The sequence below is a fragment of the Dermacentor silvarum genome, chromosome 3 (assembly GCF_013339745.2).
Source record: "Dermacentor silvarum isolate Dsil-2018 chromosome 3, BIME_Dsil_1.4, whole genome shotgun sequence".
Classification (NCBI taxonomy): domain Eukaryota; kingdom Metazoa; phylum Arthropoda; class Arachnida; order Ixodida; family Ixodidae; genus Dermacentor; species Dermacentor silvarum.
The window spans coordinates 195,847,485-195,872,069 of record NC_051156.1 but is presented as its reverse complement, the minus strand read 5'-3'; the positions used below and the strand labels follow the sequence as shown (position 1 = coordinate 195,872,069).

Genomic DNA, 24,585 nt, shown 5'->3' with positions numbered 1-24,585 from the left:
TAGACCATTTCCGCAGGAACTGGTCTTCGTTCAGGTGAATCAAGTCTACACACGCCTGTTCACAATATATGTGTTTGCGTAAACGGCGTAGCAACGGTGTCGCACACCCCGCGAACGAGGCGCCAACGCCGGGCCAAATTCCAAAGCCGACTTATCAGCTTCCCAAAATAACCCCACGAAAGCAAGGACAATTAATAATGGGCTCTCTGGTGCGCCAGCGAACGCCGGTTGTGGTCCAAAAATCGAGTGAGAGCCCAGAGTTGTCACAACGCAACAAAGTATATTCTTCAAACAAGGCAGTTACATACACACGAGCACACTTCGGCTAGACACATCACAATACAGTTCAGATGGGTGTTAACAAAGTACTGGAAAATAATTAACGACAAGCACTAACAGTCCAACACGTAAAGTATACAGAATGAATAGGAACACAAAGTGTCCAATCGATTTCACCCGTGCTGGTCTTGAGCCGGACGACCTCAGCGTATCTCGAGGCAAATCTCGAAGAAGGAACTTCTTCCGGAAATGCAGACGCTTGATGAACTCGTCGAATAGCTTGCCAGGGAATCCCCTTTTTACACAGACGGTCAGTCTTCACGTCACATCTCTTCACTGGCGCGGTCTGATCCCCCTTCTGATTCCCGCACGGCTCTTTTACAGCCTTCGCCGGCCCTTCTCGAACCATCCTATCGGAGTCGTTATCCCGTAGCACGAACAAAGCCTGGGAAACTTCAAGTCAATTCTCGCATTTTCGTCCGCGGCCGTCGGAGCGTCATCGAGGACGGTGGTGACTCATCCGTTGGTGCGCGCTCGGCTTCTCCCTCTCTCTCTGTCTCTTGCTGTTTGTGTCGGGGTCTGAGAGGGTGTTTCGGCGCGCGCTCTCTCTCTATCTCTCGCTCGTTACCGTCGCCTTCGCGCCTCTTGTCGTAGCTTCTAGACTCCGTTGATCGCGTCGTCTGTCTGTGGCGTATGCGTTCTCCCCCTCTGTCGAAGTTGCCGCGGGGCCGTCTTGTTTCCTTGCTGGCTGGAGTGATGCGCGGCGCGCGCTTATAGATTATGCGCTCTTTTGTGACAAAGGGGTACATAGCTCGCTTTGGCTGCGCCTGTAGTGCCGCCAATCCTCGTTGGCGCCACAACACAAATGCACCTACGCACCACAAGATAACATCGAAGAGAATTCGCGGTTTTGTTCTTGACTGTATACGTAAATGGAACGTTCACCCCAGCAAGAACCAAAAAAGTTTTTGACACTGGACAGTCGAACAAGGCATGTCGTAATCTTTCTTTTTGTCTGCACTGAGGGCAGCGGTTATTGGGAGTTATTCCCCACGCTGCCGTGCGGTTCCGCGTAGGCAAAACGCGCCAACCTCGTCTCCAGCCGAAGTCGCGCACCTCGGCGGGCACCGCCGACGAAGTCAGACTGCGCCATCTGACGCTCCTGCACCTCTGCAGTTCTTCATGCGACAAGTGTTCGACGGCTAAACATTCGCACACGTCCGTTGCCGGGGTGTCAACTAAATCAACATCTAGTAGAGCTGATCGAATGGACTGGAGGCTGCTGCATACGTACTTACAGAACGGCGGTGGCTGTTCCGCCGTCGGATCTGTCCTTTTTTCCGATATAAAGATCTTTCTCGCGGCACCTAGGAAATAATGTACAATCTTTTTGGCTGAATACTTCCGCACACCTGCGCACGCGTGGGTGAAGAACGTGTGCAGGTGTGGGGAAGTGCAGCATACATCCTCATTCCATAGTAGGCCCTCCGCCTGGCGCAAGTGCGTTGTTGAATTAATTCAATTTCTCAAAGTAAAATGCGTCGCAAAACTTGTAGAGTACGACTTACACACAACCTGCAGACACGTTATAGCATCGGATTGTAATTCGAATAAACGATGAAACATAATTCTGTTAAGCGGAAACTCAAATAACGTTCGGAGCATGCCCAGTGAGGACGACGCCATTTCTTTACGTACGTAATGCGTGTACGTTTGGCTGCAAACGCTAAACTAAAACTGTCTAAATATCTGCACATTACGTACGCTAACGTAGCTTTACGGCGGAAACGCCGACACTCGACGCAGGAACAGGAGTTCTCTATGCTTTTCGGAAATGAAACACTGTTCACAATATCATCCTACTATTTTACATATGCTGTCTCCAACAAGAATGTAGTCATGATTAAGTAAAAAGAAACATGCTTAATGTTGAACTCGTTATGAATGCAACTTAAGCTTAACAATTGTCGCAAGCGCTAAAGAAAACTTTGATCGAATTAGAGAATATTAGTTAGAGCAGGTGAGGAGATTCCTTGTTATGGCATCCAAGCATCGTTGCACTTCAGAAATCGGCTCCAAAGCAACGTGTAGGATTGACACTTTTTCCTGTACATGAATCCAAGTGCACATGTATTTCATGAATGTCTGTTTGAAATAAACTTCTCTTTATCTGTCCATTACACCTGCAAGATTTGTATGCCACCTTAGTGTGTTCCCGTTTTCATATTGTGTCATTTTGATTGTATGAGCCGTTGTCGCTAGTATTTGAATGTCTTCATGTACATGAAGCCAAGTGCGCATCTATTTTCAATAATGTCTGTTCTTGAAAGCAGTGTTGCTCACTTCCAGGCTTCCAAGCAGTGTTGCTCCCGATAAATCGGCTCCAAAGCAGTTTCTATTTGCGTCAGGTTTGGATGACGTACACGCTGACCAGGGCAGCACGCGGTCACTTAGTTTCATTACATCAAGAAAAATTCGTCAGCCCTTCCACTCCGTGAAGACGGTTAACCAGCGAAGCTGAAACGTGCGGCCCCGGTGTTTATCACCGGGTTAATCCCGAGGGTTCATTGAAGTATTTCTCAATTATTAGGTTACACACACGTTCGGCTGCGACGGAGAGAACGACGTCACTGACGGTACGCCCGCAATCCGCCGTTGTCGCTTGCGTTCGATGTCTCGAGTTTGCTCGGCGGCGTGGTTATCAGCATTCGCCCGCCATTGCCGCTTGCGATCCTTTGAAATTAAATTGGTTCAAAATTAAATCTGTCCGTTGCGTAAGACAATGAATGGCTCATACCCCCCCGTAAACGCGGCCTCCCCATCACGACGACAGAAGAGAAGTGAAATTCTACGTTGGAATGATGAGCGGCAACGCAGCCAGCGGTGGAAGAAGACGACGACGACGACGAACGCGGGAGCAGTGGCACGAGCGCCACCCGAGAAGCGCTAACGAGCTAGCTGCGTAAGAAGACGACGACGCTCGAGCTGATGATGATAGTTTTCTGTACACAGGCGATTTCGCCTAACCATATACGATTTCGCCTAGCCATATACGATTTCGCCTAGCCATATAAAGCTTCGCTTTAGAAGGCCGTTATACAGCTGCCGCTATTTTTTTTTTTTTTTTTCGGTGAGCACAGACCGAAAACTCCCGACCAGTTATAGGCTAAAAGCTTCGCTGTAATATGAAACAAAAAAAAAAACAGAGAAGAAAGCAACTGCACAAAAGAAAGAAAGAAAGAAAGAAAGAAAGAAGAAAGAAAGAAAGAAAGAAGAAAGAAAGAAAGAAAGAACAATGGTTATAGCGCGCGACGTTGACACCGTCGTAAAAACTCACCGGCGAACTAAACAGCGAGAACTGCGACTGTAAACACGAAGCGGTGCGGCCGAAAGTGAATACAGCGGTAACTTTCTAAGACAGTGTCATACCCGCTTCCCCTCGCGATGTGGACACAAAAGAAAGAAATCGGAGGCAAAATAACTTTCGAGACAAAAAGCTTCTCTGCTTGCTCCATTCAATCATTTTTTTTTTTTTCGTGCTCTTAAGCTACGCCCGAGACTGCCCGTGTTTTCGCCCATGCAACGAAGCCGACCCGGGCATACGTCCCGCCTGGTTTCGCTCCTCTCCGGACTGAAATTAACCTGCGCCGACGGAACCGAGAACAACGTGGACAGAGTTGTTTCGTTTCATAACACTCTTTTTTTTTTTTTCTTCTCGTCGCCGTGTCTTCCTTTACAAAAGCGAAGGTCATCACGGTTAAAGGATTACCGACACGACATTTTGGACTTGTCATTGTTTCTTCGCGCTAAATGAAGGTCATTGACCTCGACATCCTAGGAAGGATACCTGGTACTACCAAAGTTTCGGTTTCGTTTCCCGCGAGGTGCGCGTGTCGCGAAGCAGAAGATGATCACGTGGGAGCGTGACGTCGAGACGCTTTGTCACTCGCCCCGGCTCTCTCGATTGCCTGCTAATGCGCGTCTGCTCACTGCGCGGCCCGAGATAGCAGCGAGACGCAGAGAGTGCCGAAACGTCGCCGCGATGTCCTGCTCCCACGTGACAACATTCTGCGTCATGACGTCACGAAACATAACACCTCCTGGCAAACGATACCGAAACGGGGCCTGTATTCACATGCATGAAAGTTCTTGTGCTTCAGAAACGTTCGCATCGGATCAAATCGTTCATTCACACGGCCACCGGAACCGGCAGCCTTCGATTTATAATACTAGGGGCGCGATCTTGTACGCGTTCCAAAATGGAACGGAGGCGTTCCGTTCCATCGAGCCGCACACGATTGGTCAATTTCAACCGCGACGTTCAAATTGACCAATCGTGTGCGGCTCGGTGGAACGGAACGCCTCCGTTCCATTTTGGAACGCGTACAAGATCGCGCCCTAGGTGTCCAGCACCGCGATAGGCTGGTAGCCGTTCAGGCGAACGGTTTTGGCGTATATAAGGGCGTTTTGTGAATCGCTCGATTTTATCGATGGTGACAACGCAGGCGGTGCGCAGCGCGGACCAATCATGACGCGCGGGAAAGGAAAATAATGGCATCATTACTTTAACCCGGCCCTGGGCCCCTATTCACTAGTAGCTAGAACTGTTTCGTAAGAGGGAATTCCAACCAGCCTTTGCGCTGGACATGTTATTCGCCATTGGCGACATTGGCTTACCTGGAAATGACGTGTTTGCGCGTAAAATGCCTATTTATCCACACTCGAAAACATTCTTCGACAAAGTGCACACCGAAACGCTACCTTTTAAAGCCTGGTTAAGTAGGGAAGGCATTTTTGTACCTTCGAATAACTGTGGTCTCTGTGGTGTACCGGAAACAATAGAACACTGCTTTCTTAACTGCAAGGACGCCATCTCATGTTGGGACGTTCTCCAAAGTACTTTTGAAAAGGATCGCTTGATGTAAATTCTCGTACCATACGATGCAGAACCAACTGTAGTTTTGCCGTCACATTTCGTTCGGATGATTTCACAGCTGAAAGGCGTTGGCGATCAAAGAGACTTCCAAGAGGATTGGTATCCTTTGTCGATGAAGTGTATCCCATTCAAAGAGGTTTTTTTTTAATATTGATCCCTTTGCCTCCCTATTAGATAAATACTTTGAAGTATTTATTTTGTGGTTGCAGACGCGGTTATGACTGTTTTGGCCGCTATGTACTTATGCGCGTATGTTCTATATTTGTATGAATAGCATTACTAGGCAACAATCGTTTTCAAAGCCAGCCACCTCTTTGTTGCTGTTGTCACCTTCAACTTCTGGCACGTACCCACGAGCGGATGATTGGCCATGGTTCGCAATGGTAACGTAATATGAAGTGCTCGCTTCCTGTTAACTTATTTGTCAGTACTGCCTATATTTATGTAATAGTGATTATAAATTATTTTCCTTCTGTTCTCTTTTCTTGAAAAGTGGCCATGCCAAAATTCTGACGGAGATGCTAGATTATGAAAATAATGCGCGACCTAATGTTAATAACGAGCAAACAGGTGTTTAACGTGACAGTCTCCCTGTAGCAATGACGTACTCATGCGCCATCTGACAAACTTCCTTGCGGGCTCGACCAATAATGCTTGCACCAAAAGATAAAATAATAATCACCGAGAGAGGAAGGCCCATACGCAATAGGGGCTGCTCTAGGTAGGCCTTTCTTTCGGAATAATATTTTCGGCAATAGAGGAGGAAATGGTCCAGTGATTCTATATCCCCACATTGACGCACAAAGGTTCGATGGTGCCAACCCACACCTACTCATGTACAGATTTAATTGAAACACTTGCACCCCGTGTCACTATCTCGTCTCCGTTCCGCGCGACAGCTCGCGCTTTGAGGCACCGTGTTAAGACTGCACCATCTCCGAGACCGGCACGTACTTTGCCCAGTACTTTCCTCGCTACAGCTTACGCTACGTAGAAACTGTGCGACGTTGTACAGACTTCACGGTCACCCAAGTTATAATCAAGCTTTAACATGTCTTCGCTGAAGTGCAAATGTCATCGTTGTTTTACCATAGCCGATTGCAGAACACGTAGTCGCTGATGACGTCACAATCCGTGTTTCTCTCGCTTGTGCTCGTTCACTATCAATCAATCAATCAATCAATCAATCAATCAATTTTATTTCCTCTAGTTCACAAACAGACAGAGGAGCGGCGAATAAAAGCTGCCATTCGGCAGCTCAACGAGCCCGCTGCCCGCATTACAGGGGTTCACAGCAGAACAGACATAATTATAGATTGCATCGAAATAAGCACATAAATAAAGAGGCTTACGATATACTTATGTAGAACCCAACAATCGAGATGTCGTAGGCTCGAGTCAAACGGTCGGCGTAGAAATCATTGCCGTCATACGATGGTCTACAACATGGTTCTCGTCCTGATCTTGTTGTCAAACACACACACACACACACACACACACACACACACACACACACACACACACACACACACACACACACACACACACACACACACACACACACACACACACACACACACACACACACACACTCACACGCACGCACACACACACACACGCACACACACGCACACACACACACACACACACACACGCACACACACACGCACGCACGCACACACACACACACACAGGAACACGTTGCTCCACCTGGTATCGTTTTGCGGAACCCCAAACAATGCCGAAAAGTCGGGTACTACTTGCAAAATGCTTCGCGCAACATATATTCCCACAGTGCGTGGGATCTGCCCTATTATTTCACTTTCCACGAAAACGAAGGAGTCACGAGAACTTCCACATTGTCCTGAATAAGGTTAAAATGGCTTCATCATCAGTTGTCAATCTTGTTTAAGGATCAACCGTACGTGCACAGCATTTGTCAAAAGTTTCTTCCAAACTAAAGCGCGCGCCGCTACCGAACCTCTCATGGAGCCCGTGTGAAACTTTCGTTGCAAAAAAAAAAAAAAAAGAGGAATACGATGTTTCTCTCTCCTTTTCATCGGAGCGCCACGGGTGCTACAGCTGCCCTGTCGACAGATCTCACTCGCAGAAAGGCTTCGAACACTTCAGACAAAGACTGACCCCCCCAAGTGTCCTCTAACTTGGCGACTTGCTCGTTATAAGAACTGCCTCTGGTTCCGCATTTTTACTTCTGGATGTGATATGCTCAGGTACACTTCCGAATACCACAAGGCGCCTCGGATACCTGACGCAGAGTCTCTCCACAAAGCGATCGTCAGTGTCCGCGCAAACGTCAGTGTGCATGATCTCGTGCTGTGGAGCCGGAAACACAATTTCTCCATCGGTTAGCAGGAACTCAGAATGTCTTGGAATACAAGTCGCCTCGGCGTTCTCTCGCCGAGATAAACACAAACGAGGAATTTCTGCCATGCATAAAATGCGGTGGTAACGGGAAGCCGCGCTCTACGGCAAGGACGATAAAATTTGGGGTGGGTCATGGGGGGAACTCAATTCATTTTTGACCACCTGTGTTAGGTCTTCTTCACGTGCACCCAAATCTCACTGTTCGAGCGTTCTTGCATTCCGCCCCAACAGGAACACGGTCGTCGTCGAGCCCGGTAATCCAACCCTCGATCTCTTGACAACCACCCAACCACCGCGGTGGATATTCTATACAAAACCACAACAAGGCAACGCGTCGCCTGTACTCACCGTTCGCCTAGCCAACGAAGATGCGAGAAGGAAGCCGACCCCGCCAGTCAAGTCGCTCGCTGGATGCTCGAAACTCGTCGTCCTGAGGTCCCGTCAAGCGTCCCACAAAACGCGAGCCTCGACGCGTCCTTCCGCGTCGCAAAGCGTGGCTCCGGCAGCCGTCGCAACTGCCTCACGTGACAGGTCAGGCACAAAAGTCCCGCACGGTGGATGACGCTGCGCGACGTGACGCGACCAGAGAGACTAGGGAATAAAAAAAAAAATTAGAAAGGCTTAAGTCAAGCACGCCTCGCCGCACGAGGCCGACCGGCGCGCAACCGCGTGCTAGCCGCTCAGCCGCTCGAAAACGAGCGCCCGCGCGCGCCCTGTCACCGCTGGGGCCGTCGGCCGCCAACTGACTCCTTCCATCCGTTACGATCGCGGGAGGGTCGAAAGCCCCGACCACGCGCGCGCGCGCCACGCGCCTCGTGTGCGGCTCGGTAGATGGATGGCCTCAGAGATCGGGGAACTGGCGCGGGGTTTCTTCAAACCAACCCTTGGCGCTGCGCCGAAAGTCCCGGAGGCCGTGATTCCGGAGAATAAGGTCGCGGCGCTGGCGCCGCTTAGCTTCTCGCCGTGACCTATACGCGCCTTGTTGTCGCAACTGAAAAGCGCGCGCGAGCTCTTCGCAATGCGCGAGGACACGTTGAGCTAGTCGGTGTGCTTAATCAAGTATTGAGAATTTAATGAAGCGCGAAGGCATAATTGCGAATAAACAAGAATAAGGAAAACCGACAGGCCTATAGATACAGCCATACGAAACAAACAGACATTGAAGACGGGGAAAGCATGAGGAAATTTTGGCAGAGTACTATGTTGGGCTAGTAGTTGATGCATAGCTTAAGAATGATGGCTTTTCTGACTCTCTCTCTCTCCATTTCTTCCGGCAATCTTAACAGTGCGCCACATATCATTCTTAAGCGTAAGGTGACTTTATGGCTATCTATAATTGAAGTGTAGAAATACTAAAGAAAAGAGAAGTAAAGGAGAACGAAAAGACAACTTGCCACAGGTACCGACATCGAGTCAAACCCACATGTTCGGTATTACGGGTGCGGTGCGTTACCTCTAAGCTACCGGGACGGCCGTCTTCCCGTCATCTTTCCTGGACATTTGCGTACGTATAGTCCAAGCCCTTTCCCCGTTGGCAAGCGCCACTCACGCTGGTTATCACTCGCAGGGCCAATCGGGCACAAATACACAAATGCGCGCAGGAGAGCAAATGTAAGTACATCGACGGATTGAAATAAACAAAGTTTCCAGGCACCTTGGATGTCATGGCCAAGTACGCGTGGGTATTGAACGCATCGCGTCCACATTACCTTGTTCTCAATGTTTTTGTTTTGTTTTGTTTTTGTTTTTTATTTCGAAAGTTTGCCCTGAGGCCTAATACAAAGCATATCAAAAATACACGAACAGACTTGTTCACTTCTAGATTTCTTTCTCGATGTTTTCATTCGTTTCCTTCTTTTAACAGCGGAGCTGTTTAAGCCAGCCGTAATTTGTGGTGCGTATCAAGAAACTACCAAGAAATAAAAGAAAATAAACTTCCTCGCCGAGGCGGGATTCGAACTCGCGCACCCCCGGTCCCAAGCGAGCGTCGTAACCACAATACATGTTCTGCAAGCGTGGCTATATAGTCTAGCGATAAAGAAAGGTAGGCTATACAGCCACGCTCGCAGAACACGCATTTATGCGAACCATATGATTGCGTTCGAGCGTCGTCTTCGTCCACAGCTGGCGCGTTCGCACGCTCGTGCTCTGCGAGGTGAAGAAGAGGTTTTGCGCGCTATGAGAGAGAGAGAGAGAGAGAGAGACGCATTCACGGAGCGGGTCTGCTGGAACGCGGTGTCGGTGTTACAAGCTGTGCTATGCTATGCGCAGTGACGGCCCTAAGTCCGAGACGCGCGAAAAGAAATTATCATTATCATGAGTAATAAGATGAAAAGTTGAATTGAATTGAATTGAATGAACTTTATTTCTCGTCCAAACGAGGGGAGACTGGGACTAAAGGCACAGAGGCCTGACAGAGGTCCCAGCCCCCACAGTTACAACTGGGGGGCTGGGACCTCTGTTCGTGCGCACTTCCGGAAAATGCTGGGCTACGATCGCCCAGCTTCGCTGTTTCAAGCGTTGCGCGACCGTGTGCAAGGTCATTATTATTATTATTATTATTATTATTATTATTATTATTATTATTATTATTATTATTATTATTATTATTATTATTATTATTACTACTACTACTACTACTACTACTACTACTACTACTACTACTACTACTCATCCCGTAGACCGCGCACGGCAGGACCACCCACACACAAAAAAAAAAAAAACATTATGTAAGGAGCCCAAGGACATTCCAGATTGGCGAATGACTTTATCATTTTGTCATTCGCCAATTGAATTGTCAATTGAAGTCGAATGACTTTGTCATTCGACTTCGATTGGCGAATGCGTCACCTTGCGCATCACGTGGGCACGCGCGCGCCACGCAACTTTCTATTAGACGCAAGTTTACATTAAACATCGAATCTCGCTTTCGCCCTCGCAACCAGCGTCGACGCCCCATTTATTGTGCATTCGCATGGACCGCTGTTTGCATTCCACCATAGGTTAAACTGTAAAATAACTTACACCCTTCAAAGTGAATAAGGGTGTAAATGTGTCTATAACTCCCACCCTAACACCGAAGAAAGGTGTAAGAGTGTGAGTCACGGATAGTTTTACCCCTTCATTCGCTTTTAAAGGTGTAACTTATTTTAGAATGTATAGGACCGGTGTAGTGCGTAAAGCATTGTGTGACATAATACAGCGTAAGCATTGCGAGACATAAAAGTTGTGACCTTTTGCGCATCATAAACGTAAACATTTCATGATATTACGCGTCGCAAAGGATGAGAATAAAGACGATTTTACGCATCGCGTTTGAATTTACAGGATTCAATTAATCGCTTCGAGAAAGCTTCGCTTCACATTGCAACGTAATCGAACACGTGCGCTGGATCAGCGTGATTTTATACACAAACGCTTTGGTAGAGCTAGGCAAAACGGCGTGAACACCGACCGGTATGACATCTAATTCAGTTGAGCGCAAAACTATATACCAATTTAAAGTGGTATAGCCCAAATGTAGAAATTAGGCTGCGTGTGGCTCAATAGATGCATGGGGATCAGAATGAACGAATAAGATACGGCTCACACATATAAGAAGCACGCTTTACGGCCTGTTTGGATCCAGGCCGTGCACCACCAGTCCGTGACAGAGCACAGCTATAAAGACGCTCGAAATAGCCCGAAAGGTATTTTACCCCGAGCCCCGAAAGACGGGACGCCGCACTCTATATATTAGGAGAGAAGCGCGTGCCGTCGTTGGCTTACATGTGCGCGATAAGGTCGAGCGTGCGTGCCCGCCCCACAAGCCCTGACTCCGCGGACAACGTCTATAGGGAGCAGCGCTTCCTCGCCAAACAATATAACGGCTCGTCGTCGTCCCTTTAACGACACCACTTACAGCACCGGGAGGAAAAGCTCACACACGCGCACACACGGACACGCGCACACACACGCACACACACTGCACGCACGCACGCACGCGCACGCACACCGACAGATATATTACATATACAGTCGAGCCTGATATGTCAAACTCGAGGGGGATCGCGGAAGTACTTCGTCATATGAATAATTCGACATATAAAATAAAAATGGTATACAAAAAGTTTCAAATCGGATTTACAGCTGTTCATTATACACGATAATTCGTTATATCCGGGTTCTACTGTCTGTCTCTCTCTCTCTCTCTGTGCGTGCGTGCGTGCGTGTGTGTGTGAGCGTGTGTGTGTGTGTGTGTGTGTGTGTGTGTGTGTGTGTGTGTGTGTGTGTGTGTGTGTGTGTGTGTGTGTGTGGTGTGTGTGTGTGTGTGTGTGTGTGGTGTGTGTGTGTGTGTGTGTGGTGTGTGTGTGTGTGTGTGTGTGTGTGTGTGTGTGTGTGTGTGTGTGTGTGTGTGTGTGTGTGTGTGTGTGTGTGTGTGTGTGTGTGTGTGTGTGCGTGTGTGTGTGCGTGCGTGCGTGCGTGCGTGCGTGCGTGCGTGCGTGCGTGCGTGCGTGCGTGTCTATAAAGAAATCCAAACAGTGTGCTGCTACGGTGAAATATAGGGTACCGTTTCCTGGCATTCCTTCTTCTTTCTGGGGTTTCACGTGCCAAAACCAGTGCCGATTGTGAGGCACACCGGCCGTTTCCTGGCAGCGCCTCGCTGTTGTTTTGTGTTCGGTGACGCCACAACCATTGTCACGAAGTCAGACGGCGGTCCAAGAAGGGCTTACTGAAGATCGTTTGTACATATAATTGCAGTCAGAGAAAACCATAGCGGCTTCTTTTCACTAACACAGTTCGCGGGTCGCACCCGCAGGTCCTTCCCGCCACAGGACGAAAGCAATGTGCCCCGAGAAAGGGTGTTTTTCTTCCTTAAATAAACACTATTAAAAAAAAAACTTGGTGAGTGAGTACGCGGCGTAGATTTAGCGACCATCCTTTGCAGTCTACGGCGACACATTATTTTTTCGACTCTACGTTTTTTCAGCGATTTAGCTGGAGACGGATATTACAGCGAAAGGATATTATGCACTGAAAGATGAGCAGTGTAATATCGTCAGCAATCTCGATGCCATAGTAAAAGCAGCGAAAGAATTCTATACTGACCTGTGCAGTACTCAGAACAGTCAAGCTACTTTTATATTTTCTAATCTTTTCTGCCCGTACCCCATCCCCCTGTGCAGAGTAGCCAACCGGACATCTAATCTGGTTAACCTCTCTGCCTTTCACCTCTTGTTTTCCGCTTCCTACAGAAGCTTCTTCTATAAATAGCGATGAAGTTAGAAGGGTCTTGCAAGACATGACCAGGGGAAAAGCTGCTGGAGAAGATGAAATAACAGTCGATTTAATCAAAGATGGAGGAGATATCGTGCTTGAAAAGCTTGCGGCCCTCTATACGCAATGTCTCACGACTTCAAGTGTACCGGGAAGCAGGAAGAACGCCAACATTATACTCATTCATAAGATGCGAGATGTTAAAGAACTGAAGAACTATAGACCCATTAGCTTGCTTTCAGTATTGTAGCAAATATTCAGCAAGATAATTTCCAATAGAATCAGGGCAACACTCGACTTCAGTCAACCAAGAGAACAGGCTGGCTAGGAAGGGATATTCTACGATGGATCATATCTATGTCATCAATCCCGTAATCAAGAAATCTGCGGAGTAGAATCAACCTCTATATATGCCTTTCATAGATTATGAAAAGACATTTGATTCAGTAGAGATACCAGCAGTCATAGAGGCATTGCGTAATCAAGGAGTAGAGGAGGAATACGTGAATATCTCGACAAATATCTGCAAGGATTCCACAGCTACTTTGGTTCTCCACGAGAAAAGTAGAAAGTTACCTATCAAGAGAGGGTTCAAGCAAGGAGACACAATCTCTCCAATGCTATTCACTGCATGCTCAGAAGAAGTATTCAAGCTCTTAGACTGGCAATGCTTAGGAGTGAGAATCAACGGCGAATATCTCAGCAACCTTCGGTTTGCAGATGACATTACTCCATTCAGCAACAATGGGGACGAATTACAACAAATTATTGAGGACGTTAACCGAGAAAGTCTAAGAGTGGGGTTGCAGATTAATATGCAGAAGACAAAGATAATGTTCAATAGCCTGGCAAGGGAACAAGAATTCAGGATCGACAGTCAGCCTCTAGAGTCTGCAAAGGAGTACGTTTATCTATAGGTGAATTACTCACAGGGGACCCTGATCATGATAGGAAAATTTACAGAGGGATAAAATTGGGTTGGAGTGCATACGGCAGGCATTAACAAATCCTGACTAGGAGCTTACCACTGTCGTTGAAAAGAAAAGTGTACAATCATTGCATTCTACCAGTGCTAGCATACGTGACAGAAACTTGGAGATTAACAATGAAGCTCGAGACAAGTTGAAAACGCACATGAGCGATGGAATGGGAAATGTTAGGCCTAACTTTAAGAGACAGGAAGAGAGCGGTGGGGATCAGAGAACAAAGGGATAGCCAATACTCTAGTTGACATTAAGAGGGAAAAATGGAGCTGGGCAGGCCATGTAATGCGTAGGATGGATAACCGGTGGACCATTAGAGTTACAGAATGGATACCAAGAGAAATGGAAGCGCATTCGAGGACGGCAGAAAACTAGGTGGGGTGATGAAGTTAGGAAATTTGCAGGCGCAAGTTGGAATCAGCTAACGCAAGACAGGGGCAATTAGAGATCGCAGGGAGAGGCCTTCGTCCTGCAGTGGACATAAATATAGGCTGCTGATAATGATGATTACAGCGAACCCTTTCTTCTGCTCTTCGCCCCACTTTGCCATGGGCGGTTGCTTGGCCGAGTAAGTTAGTTGGACCGATCCCCCAGACAAGTGCAATCACAAGTGATGACTTGGTCGCCCGGTTCTGATAACCAATGCAGGATACAAACGGCTGCGACAGGGTCAGCAGCGGCAACAACTACAAATATTATAGGCGTGTGCGAATAATTATTTTTCTAGCCCGAATCAAACGCCAATCGAACAGAGCAAGAAGCGAATCGAATCGAATGGTTTTCGTACGGGTTCCGAATAATGAACAGCAATTGTCACGAGTATTACAAAACAATGTTACCATCCTAGTGTTCTTAATGTAAGCAAGTTTCTGTCGTTACATAGTACGTTATGAAGCGTTGCTTGTTAAAAGCACAGATGAAGCATTAGGAGCAGTCAAGTAGTTTCTTCGCATGCACAGGACTCTTCAGAGAAATAAAGTGATCGCCGTACAGCCTATGAAGTATGGCTTCCTAAGTGGCGCAGCCTGCTCCAATACTCAATGTTTTATGCCTATACCATGCCTGCGGGGGTGAAAACTTACCGTACTTATTGCCCCAATTTTTTGCTTAATTTGGGTGCAGTTGACGTTCAAAAATATTCGAATCGAAAAAAAAAAATAGCGTAGCTTGCATTTGTGGCGCAAGGCTAAAGAAACACCGGAGCTGATAAGCACCTAGCTCGTCCTGGTATTACGGGTTATGCTTTTCCAGAATTTTTTGATTATTGATCGTTTATCAATTAGCTACTGATTGGCTATCGATTGGCTATCGCAAGGTATTCGCCACGTATTTGGGCAAGGCTAAGCACTACAAATTCATCCCCAGCATTTTCCGGAACTTATTGTTTATTGATCGATTATCGAATAGCTATCGACTGGCTATCGCAAGGTGAAGCGAAGCACAGCTGTGCGCAGTGACGTCATCGCTAGGCAAGTTTTCGCGAACGCAACCCCCCCCCCCCCCCCCCCCTACGCCTTGTGATCTCCGCGCCAAACCAGACGAACCGTAGAATTTGCCCCTACGATGAGAGCTCGTTTGACAACAAAAAAGCGCTAACTCGGGTTAAAGAAAGAGAGAAGGGAAAACTAATAAAGAAAAAACCATAAAAATAAAGCAAGAAGCGAACCGGAAAATAAGACGACTGGTAAATGGCATTGCGTCCATGCTTGCGTGTTTGGTCGCATGGCGCGACGACAAGTAAAAATTCCGTGCTCGTATGCCCAGCTCCCACGCCCTTGCGCGACCACGCCAAACGCGGGGAATTAAGGAACGCCCGCTGCACCCTTTTACGTTGTTTATTATTTTCTGTGGATTTGTAGGCATTAATATTTCGTTCGCTTATTTCTCTATTTTTTTTTTTTTTTACGTTCTTACTGAAGACAGGCTCTGCATGCACGCGTGTGCGCATGTGTGCACAGAAGTCTGACGGAAAAGCAAAAGAAAAAAATTTGCGTTGAACTTGCGTTGAAATTTGCGTTCACCAACCGGTTGCGCCGGCCTCCTCAGTTGCACATGGTATACGTTTCCGTCTGGGATAGTTACGTGCAGCATGTACGACGGTACTAAATGCGCGCTCTACCTTTACTGCGCGCAATAATGTGTTGCACCGCCGCTGGGACAGTCCCCAAGACGTTTGCTTTTCCCAGCCTGGAATGGAAACAGCATCATCGGAGAGTGTCTCTACCAAGCCGCCTGAAGAAAGAAAGAAAGAAAGAAAGAAAGAAAGAAAGAAAGAAAGAAAGAAAGAAAGAAAGAAAGAAAGAAAGAAAGAAAGAAAGAAAGAAAGAAAGAAAGAAAGAAAGAAATCATGGGACGGGATCGAGAGAACACGAATAAGGAAAAGGGCGAAAAAGTCAACCATGAACGCGGGGAGTTTTAACATCGGTGTAAGAAATGTCGCAAATGGCTACAAATAAAAATTGCTGTTTAAGAGAAGTTTATTTCAACCATTAAAGAAGTCTAGTACGCCACATTATTTCTCTTCGGAGCCAACGCGTTAAGTGAAACACTGCTTAGACGCCATAAAGAGGAACCCCCTCACCTGCTCCAAGTATATTCTCAATTACGATCAAAGTTTTCTTTACCGCTTGCGACAATCGTTAAGCTCAAGCAGCGTTCCTAACAAATTCAGCATTAAGCGTGTTTCTTTTTACTTAATCATGACTGCGCCCTTGTTGGAGAGACATGTGTAAAATAGGTAGGATAAAAAAAAATGTCCGGCGATTCCTATACTCCCTAATGCGAATTTTAGCGCAGCTGTGTACGTGTTTTCATTTCGCGATATATTGAGGCAAACAACTTGAGACCGAAATCACCGCACCGAATGGCAGTGGACCAGTGCCGTCAGCGTCTTCGCAGAGGGAGGGGCAGAGTGGGAACGCTAGCATGATGGGCGCCATCGGAGCCAGCTGTGGAAGACGACGAACGCGCGCGAGCAGTGGCACGAGCGCGTTCGCGCGGTTACGCCGAGCGACGCCGAGGAACGGGCGCCTAAGAGCTGCACTCTAAAAAAAATAATATTGTACGTGAAACACGTAGTAAAATATAGCGCGGGTGACGCGAACGCATGCACGTGTTCGTGCACCGGCCAACTATAATGTGATAAACATTACTGTCGGCGATGCAGTTATTTGTTTACTAATAAACAAAAAAAGTGCATTGCGTTCGAACGCGAAGCGAAGACCTAACCTGGAAACTTTTGGCCACCTTTCTCGCCGTAACAAGGATGACGCTACATTCGCAACAGTATTCCCAAGCTCGTGACGTCACACTGACATGTTCAGCGCCTTGGTTCTGGCGCGATACATAAAGAAGGAGAGCTTGACCTTGGTTGAATTTCAGCTACCAATCAACTTTGTTCGGTCAAACAAAAGGCAAACAAACGTAGTTATGGAAGAATGCTGTAACAGTCTAATCTGAATTAGCGCTCCTGACATCTTAATTAGTGTTTACTTCTCCACTGAAACATTTTGCGCTTTGAGTCGCACTCGCAGGAGATGTAACAGATGTTGACTTTCTCACGTGACAAGAGCTAGTCAACTCTTAGCGTCGATATCTCATTGTTTACATACTATTGTCAATAACAACGACAAAAAAAGATCATATCATTCTCCCTTAACATTCCTTTAAGAGAAACTGTCACAACGTGTTACGTCAAGCGTCAGTTGCGCGTCCAAGCCCGTATCCAAGTCAGGAGCCCATAACCGCTATCATTTAAGGAAAGAACACTACGAAATCGTCTCCCTTCCAAAGGCGTACGACACAAACACAACGCTATACCAAGGAAAAACAGAACCCGACAAGTTGTCGGCCGTGCGCGTGCGTAGAACGAAAGGAAGTGTGGCCCAAAGCGCGCCGTTATAAAAAATATAAATACACGGACTTTAACTCCGCTTCTGGAATCAACTTGTCCCGGCTCGAATCGGAGCGCCTTCAACTAGCGAGGCGCGGCGTCAAAAGGCGTCACAGAAACCGCCCGCAGCGATGCGCCGCCGTCATTTCCGGACACCACGCCCGCGGCTCTTGCTTCGGGACGTGCGGGCTTCACTGCACGACTGCAGGGGGTCAATTGCCCCGCGCTCCATGGCAGTTGCGTGCACCAACGGCGTGCACCGTTACGGAGACTGCTAGCGTGACAACACCCGCGCGCCCACGACGGAGCCATCCCAACAGGAACGATCTTACGACTGCTAACCGCTTCGGTGCGAACCAAACAATATTGCAAGCGTGATCGCCGAAAGAAAGAAGCAGCAGTGACTTACGGCGTGTAAGGAGCAAAAAGCAGGCACACGGAAGCAAACATTGCGCTTGCCTTCCAGCATGCATGTATGCTGAATCAAGAGATATGAACGAGGGTGTGTAGGCGAAGAGAAATTGTGCACACAGTTGAAATGAGTGAAAAACAAAACGAAAACTTTGAGGGATGGTAGCGCGACGTAACGCCTCCTCCTCCTCCTCCTCTTCGTCATCATCATCATCTTCTTCTTATTTAGGTACACAAATACATTTAGCGTCGCGCAGATGACGAAAACTGCAGTTATCCCATAAAAGCGAGCTGGAGGCTGAAATAAATCAAGTTCTTTTTGTTAGGTCCTGAAGAAAAGCGGGATGCTACACTGCAGGCCTCATACGTGCAGCCCCACGGCTGAACTACCGGAAGCTCCAGTCTTATATTTTTATCCGCCGTCCACAATAATCGGCACATGCGGACGTCTTTGTTGCAATGCAGGCTTATCTGGTTTATCGGTCTGAAAAAAAAAAAAAAAACTGACGGTCACTTAAGCACGCTCCGTGTTCTCTTAGCAGCCGTAGTATAGCATCGATTGATGCGCGCACTCACGCATCAGCCCTGGGTTTAGTCGGTTTATGCGTCATAAAATTACGCTTATCGCAGCCGCTCATCATGAGCAATGAACATTTACTATAGCCGTAACTGCATCCGATGACAGCCTACTGGCGTTTTTATCATACATACTTCAGAAACAGCGTCCTGTTGACCTCTGTATTTAGTAAACTCTGTACTGTTGCGGTCCTTCGCTGGCGTGCATAGGAGAAACGACCTAGTATGCTGCCAGGACATATACAAAAGCACATCTCGACCCATCATCTTTCGAAAGTCAAGCATGACGACTGTAGTGCTTAGTTCGTCCTTGCCCGGCCATCATTTAATTGTTCAGTGCTTGTATGCATTTAGGTGTAGCTGCATTTGCGCATAGCCGGTGAGCGGTGTGGTGCCTTAAACGTGAAGGTTACATTACATTTCATTTGTGGCCTACGCGTGCGGTGCAAAAACATTGCCTGCCAGACTACGCGTTGCGTAAGATGAGGCATAGACAATTACGCATCGCATTTAGTTGCGCAGCATTTCATTAACTGCACTTAACGCAAGCATCGTTTCACATAGATTCCAACATGTGCTTAGATTATCGTTTTATTTATTTATTTATTTATTTATTTATTTATTTATTTATTTATTTATTTATTTATTTATTTACTTATTTATTTATTTATGCGTTTGTCTGTTTGTTTGTTTGTTTGTTTGTTTGTTTGTTTGTTTGTTTGTTTGTTTGTTTGTTTGTTTGTTTGTTTGTTTGTTTGTTTGTTTGTTTGTTTGTTTGTTTGTTTGTTTGTTTGTTTGTTTGTTTGTTTGTTTGTTTGTTTGTTTGTTTGTTTGTTTGTTCACTGCTCATACTGTCGTGAAAGTCGATCGAGCTTGGGAAGTACTGCACCGAATTAGCGTGGTCGTAACGCGGGCGCATTGCAGGCAAGCTCGTCCGGCAGGCGGCATTGAGTGAGTCGGGGCAGGAACTTGGCGGGAGCTTTAGGCTTGAAAGCCTTCTCTGCTTCTCGCCGTTTCCATTTCCTGATTCGGCAACCCAGCCGACTTTTTCCCAGCGCGCCTGTTCTTTTGTTCAACCGATCGCGTTGCTCGCTCGACAACCCGACGCGTGTATCAATTGCTAAGGGACGCTCCACCAGAGCAACGCTGTATGTACCCACCCGCAGAGGCGCTGCAGGAGCGTGAATTTAATAATGTGACAAACGACACTGCGAGAATGGGTGTGTGCGAAGAAAAAAAATTAAGAAAAAAAAAGGAAGAGGGGGGAGGGACCCGAAAATTCGAATGACATGCAGGAAACTGAGCGGATCAATGTACGCGTAAAGTCACCCGACAATGACGACACTGTGGAAAGAAATCTGCCACGTTCTTCTTTTTTTTTCTTTTTTTTCTCGAAGTTCATCAACACATTTTAGTGCCACAACTTTGCCAAGAATAAAAAAAGCAAGAGGGGTGAAAAGAGAGAGAGAGAGACCTTCGACCACCAGCCTTGAGCTGTAAAGAGAATAAAGGGACACTATACCCTAACAAAATTTATACATTTCTATAAAACTATTTTCCCCCTTCTTTTTTTTTCTTTTTCTTTTTGCTGTAGACGAAGCGAGAAACTGAATATGCACCTCGAGAGTTTCTTTCTCTGCAAAGGTATATTGAGTGCGAGGTCACGACGCGCGGAGATAGCTGGGGCCGCGATTGCACGACAGTCGCACCTGGGATTGCAACTTGACCGACAACCGCAGTCACGAGGCGGCGTACACGGTTGCGTCGAGCTTTGCACACGGCGACCTTCAGTCGCGCCGCATGGACGACAGCACGACACTGGGCCGCTTGTCCAGTTGTGCGAGAAAATAAAAAGACCTCCTTGCGCTGAAGAGGAGACGCAGCGCTCGGGCTTGCACAGTGTTAGCGGGGGCGCTTGCTTCGTTCGGCCAGTTGCACAATTGCGCGTATGCGGTTGCGATCTGCGCGGTGCGCGCTCCCTTTACAGCGAAGTGACCGGTATAACGAATGATTCCGGAGGCCCCGAGCACTTCGCTAAAACGAGGTTCGACTGCAGCTTCTTATCCTCGAGTGTTAAGACACGTCGGTATATGCGCTTACATTAAAGCGAATCGGTTTCTCTGGCTCTTTGGCCCGTTTTCGTTGTGGTCGGACTTTCGGCGCCGATGCAAAGAACGCATGCCCTCGTGCGACCGAGTTTCGGCACGCGTTCGTCGGCGAACGCTATGACGTACGTGTTTACGGCTCCGGAAATCGCTTCCGCCGCATTCAACCAGCAATAGCATGGCCTTTGAGATCTGCACATTTAATCCAGGAGGCGTCACCCTATAGGGCGTGGATTTGGACATTATACCTATTATAGCTTTTGAGACGCACGCTCTCTCGCGCGGGAACTTTGGGGCGTCTGAAAGTTTACGTGGCTGCAGTGGAGCACTCGGGGAAGCACAGCCGTAACGCCCACTAGCCCCGGACCGAGGGCCGGAATGAAATAAATGTTTCTCTCTCTCTCTCTCCTCTTCTCTCGCCACCATCTCCCCTTGTGGCGGCTGTGGGAGAGGAGCATGGTAGTCGCACTCCCCGCCGGTGCTTGCCCCGCTGAAGACAACACGTATACGACGAACCGGCTTACATGTATAGCCCTACCACCTATACTACGGCTACAAATTGACCGTTTTCTGGCTCTGTTCAGCCAGGAATTACGCAGTGAAACAACAAACGCTGTTTAAACATCTTCACTACAACAAATATACGTCTTTATAATAACATCATTCCTTTTATGAAGCGAACCGCTTTCTATAAAAGCCTACGGCTATTTCGCTGACACTGACAATCATCACCGATGGTTTCTGCACAATTTCTTTACCATATACGCGTGCAATTTGTGCAGGTGCGATGAGACTCTAGAGCAGCTTCCGTGTCACTGGCCATCCTTTGACGCTCAGCGACGTGCTCTAGCTGCAAGCTAAACTCAGCCTGTCAGATCGGAGGAAAAGACCCTGGGACCATGGCCTATGCATGCTTGCATGCAGAAGGCCACGAAAGCCCTTGTGCACTTTTCGAAGGCTACTGGACTGCTACGAACCCTTGTGATAGCAAACATTCCTCTGCGACTGACTCTGCGAAGGACTGACTCGTTATTATTTCTCGTCTCTTTTCTTCTTATCTATTCTTAACCCTTTCCCTCTCCCCAAGTTTAGGGTAGCCAACCAGGGCACGTCCTCGATTAAGCTCCCTACCTTTCCCTCTTCGTCCTTTTCTCTCTCTCTTTGTCATACCGTGAGAGCCCGTCCGTCCGTCCTTTCCCTGACTACGTTGTCAAGTCATCGTTGTCACAGCGACGTCGTCAGGCCACTTCCTCATTCTATATGTATACGCTTAACCCTCTCCACATTGCAAAGGAAAACAAAAGTCTGCCCCCTTCCCGTTCACTGGGAATCGAACTCACGACCCTGCTGTATCGTACGTTGGGCGCCGAGCGCTATACATGTACCGCGCAAGCAGATCGCATGCCAAACCGCAAGCGCCATGTATTCAGGATTCTACTCAAACAGCTTATCTGTTATCGGCAGAAAGACACGCCCCTTTGAAGTCCTGTATATGTACGAGTGTTCAATAAACCGGGACTGTTCTCCCCCCTGCCTCGGCGCAGCATGTCTGGCTTCCTGGACGCAACGATACACCTGCTGCCATGTGGATTAGGGAACCGGATGCGCTGACCAATGAGATATATCATTTTCGTTGAAGGCATCAATTACAACGTGAAGAATTGTGTACGTATTAAGCACCATACACAGTATCGCGAGCACCAAATGGTCCTAACCAACGACAGGGAAATGATTATAGCGTACAGAAAAGATTAACATCATACAAAGAAACCCTCTATCGCACTAAATACTAGAATGGAGAAGCTAAACCCCTAATCGACGCTGTTCCCACCGCCGTTTTATCACTCAATATACGTCGGAGTACAATCAACCTCTCGATATGGGTTTCATAGATTATGAAAAAGCATTTGAGTCTGTAGAGATAACAGCAGTCATAGAGGCATTGCGTAATCAAGGAGTACAGGAGGCATACGTGAATATCTTGGCAAATATCTACAAGGATTGCACAGCAACTTTGGTTCTCCACAGGAAAGTAGAAAGATACCTATCAAGAAAGGGCTCAGGCAAGGAGACACAATCTCTCCAATGCTATTCACTGCATGCTTAGAAGAAGTATTCAAGCTCTTAGACTGGGAAGGCTTAGGAGTGAGGATCAACGAAGAATATCTCGGCAACCTTCGGTTTGCAGACGACATTGTCCTATTCAGCAACAATGGGGACGAATTACAACAAATGATTAAGGACCTTAACCGAGAAATCGTAAGAGTGGGGTTGAAGTTTAACATGCAGAAGACAAAGATAATGCTCAATAGCTTGGCAAGGGAACAAGAATTCAGGATCGCCAGTCAGCCTCTAGAGTCTGTAAAGGAGTACGTTTATCTAGGTCAATTACTCACAGTGGACCCTGATCATGAGAAAGAAATTTACAGAAGAATAAAATTGGGTTGGAGTGCATACAGCAGGCATTGCCAAATCCTGACTGGGAGCTTACCACTGTCGTTGAAAAGAAAAGTGTACAATCATTGCATTCTACCGGTGCTAACATATGGGACAGAAACTTGGAGGTTAACAAAGAATCTCGAGAACAAGTTAGGGACCTCACAAAGAGCGATGGAACAAAAAAATTTAAGCCTAACGTTAAGAGACAGGAAGAGAGCGGTGTGGATCATAGAACAAACGGGGATAGCCGATATTCTATTTGACATTAAGCGGAAAAAATGGAGGTGGGCAGGCCATATAATGCGTAGAATGGATAACCGGTGGACCATTAGGGTTATAGAATGGATACCAAGAGAGGGGAAGCGTAGTCTAGGACGCAGAAAACTAGGTGGGGTGATGAAGTTAGGAAATTTGCAGGCGCAAGTTGGAATCAGCTAACGCAAGACAGGGGCAATTGGAGATCGCAGGGAGAGGCCTTCGTCCTGCAATGGACATAACTATAGGCTGATGGTGATGATGATGATGATGATGATGATGATGATGCGTCGGATTACCAAGACATGATGTACTTGCAAAAGGTCGTAAAATTCAGTTTCTACTTCCACTGCCGAAACGTTCCTATAGAAGCTAGGCGCCAAAACCTTGCCAGTCAGGACATGGCTTCGGAAAACAATATATTTTCGTTACATCTATTGACTGTCGCCTTTTAACGTGCCTGAAACTATTGAACACTGTTTTATTAATTGTAAAAATGGAATTCTATTTGGGGATGTTTTCCAAAGAAGTTCGCAGATAGAGTTTTATTTAAATTAAATCAAATTTTGGGGTGTTCCGTGCCGAAAGCACGCGCTGATTATAAGGCACAGATCGGGCGATTGCGGATTAATTATTTACCATGCGCGTAAACCTAAGTGTTCGTCCGTTCCTTGCATTTCGCTTCCATGGAAATACGGCCGGAGCGGACGGGATCGAAGCCGCCACCTCGAGCTCAGTAGCGCAACGCCGGCGGGTGCTTTGATTTAAATTCTCACGGTAGCCGATATCTTGTTGCACCGTGCGATGACCATGACATTTGATACGTTCTCACTAATAGGGCTGCGTACAGTTCGTGGAAAACTCGTAGGCAAGGAACTACGATAGTTTCCTCAAAAGTACATTTCAGTCGGACGATTATGCACCTGTGATTACGCACAACACGCTGTTAGTTCACGCAGGCGCGCGGAGGTCCTCACCAAGTCGAAGGCGTTCGCACTGGCCAAGAGCGCAAGAAAGCCAAGAAAAGCAACGGACGTGACAGCAGGGCGCTGTGTCAGCTAGGTCCAG

At 47.4% G+C, this 24,585-nt stretch overlaps 1 protein-coding gene across 1 annotated transcript in view; it reads right to left on the bottom strand.

The window, feature by feature from the left end:
• The window catches only part of LOC119446415 (tensin-2), a 224,972-nt gene that overhangs the window by 162,596 nt on the left and 37,791 nt on the right, over positions 1-24,585 (bottom strand). The window lies entirely within an intron of this gene.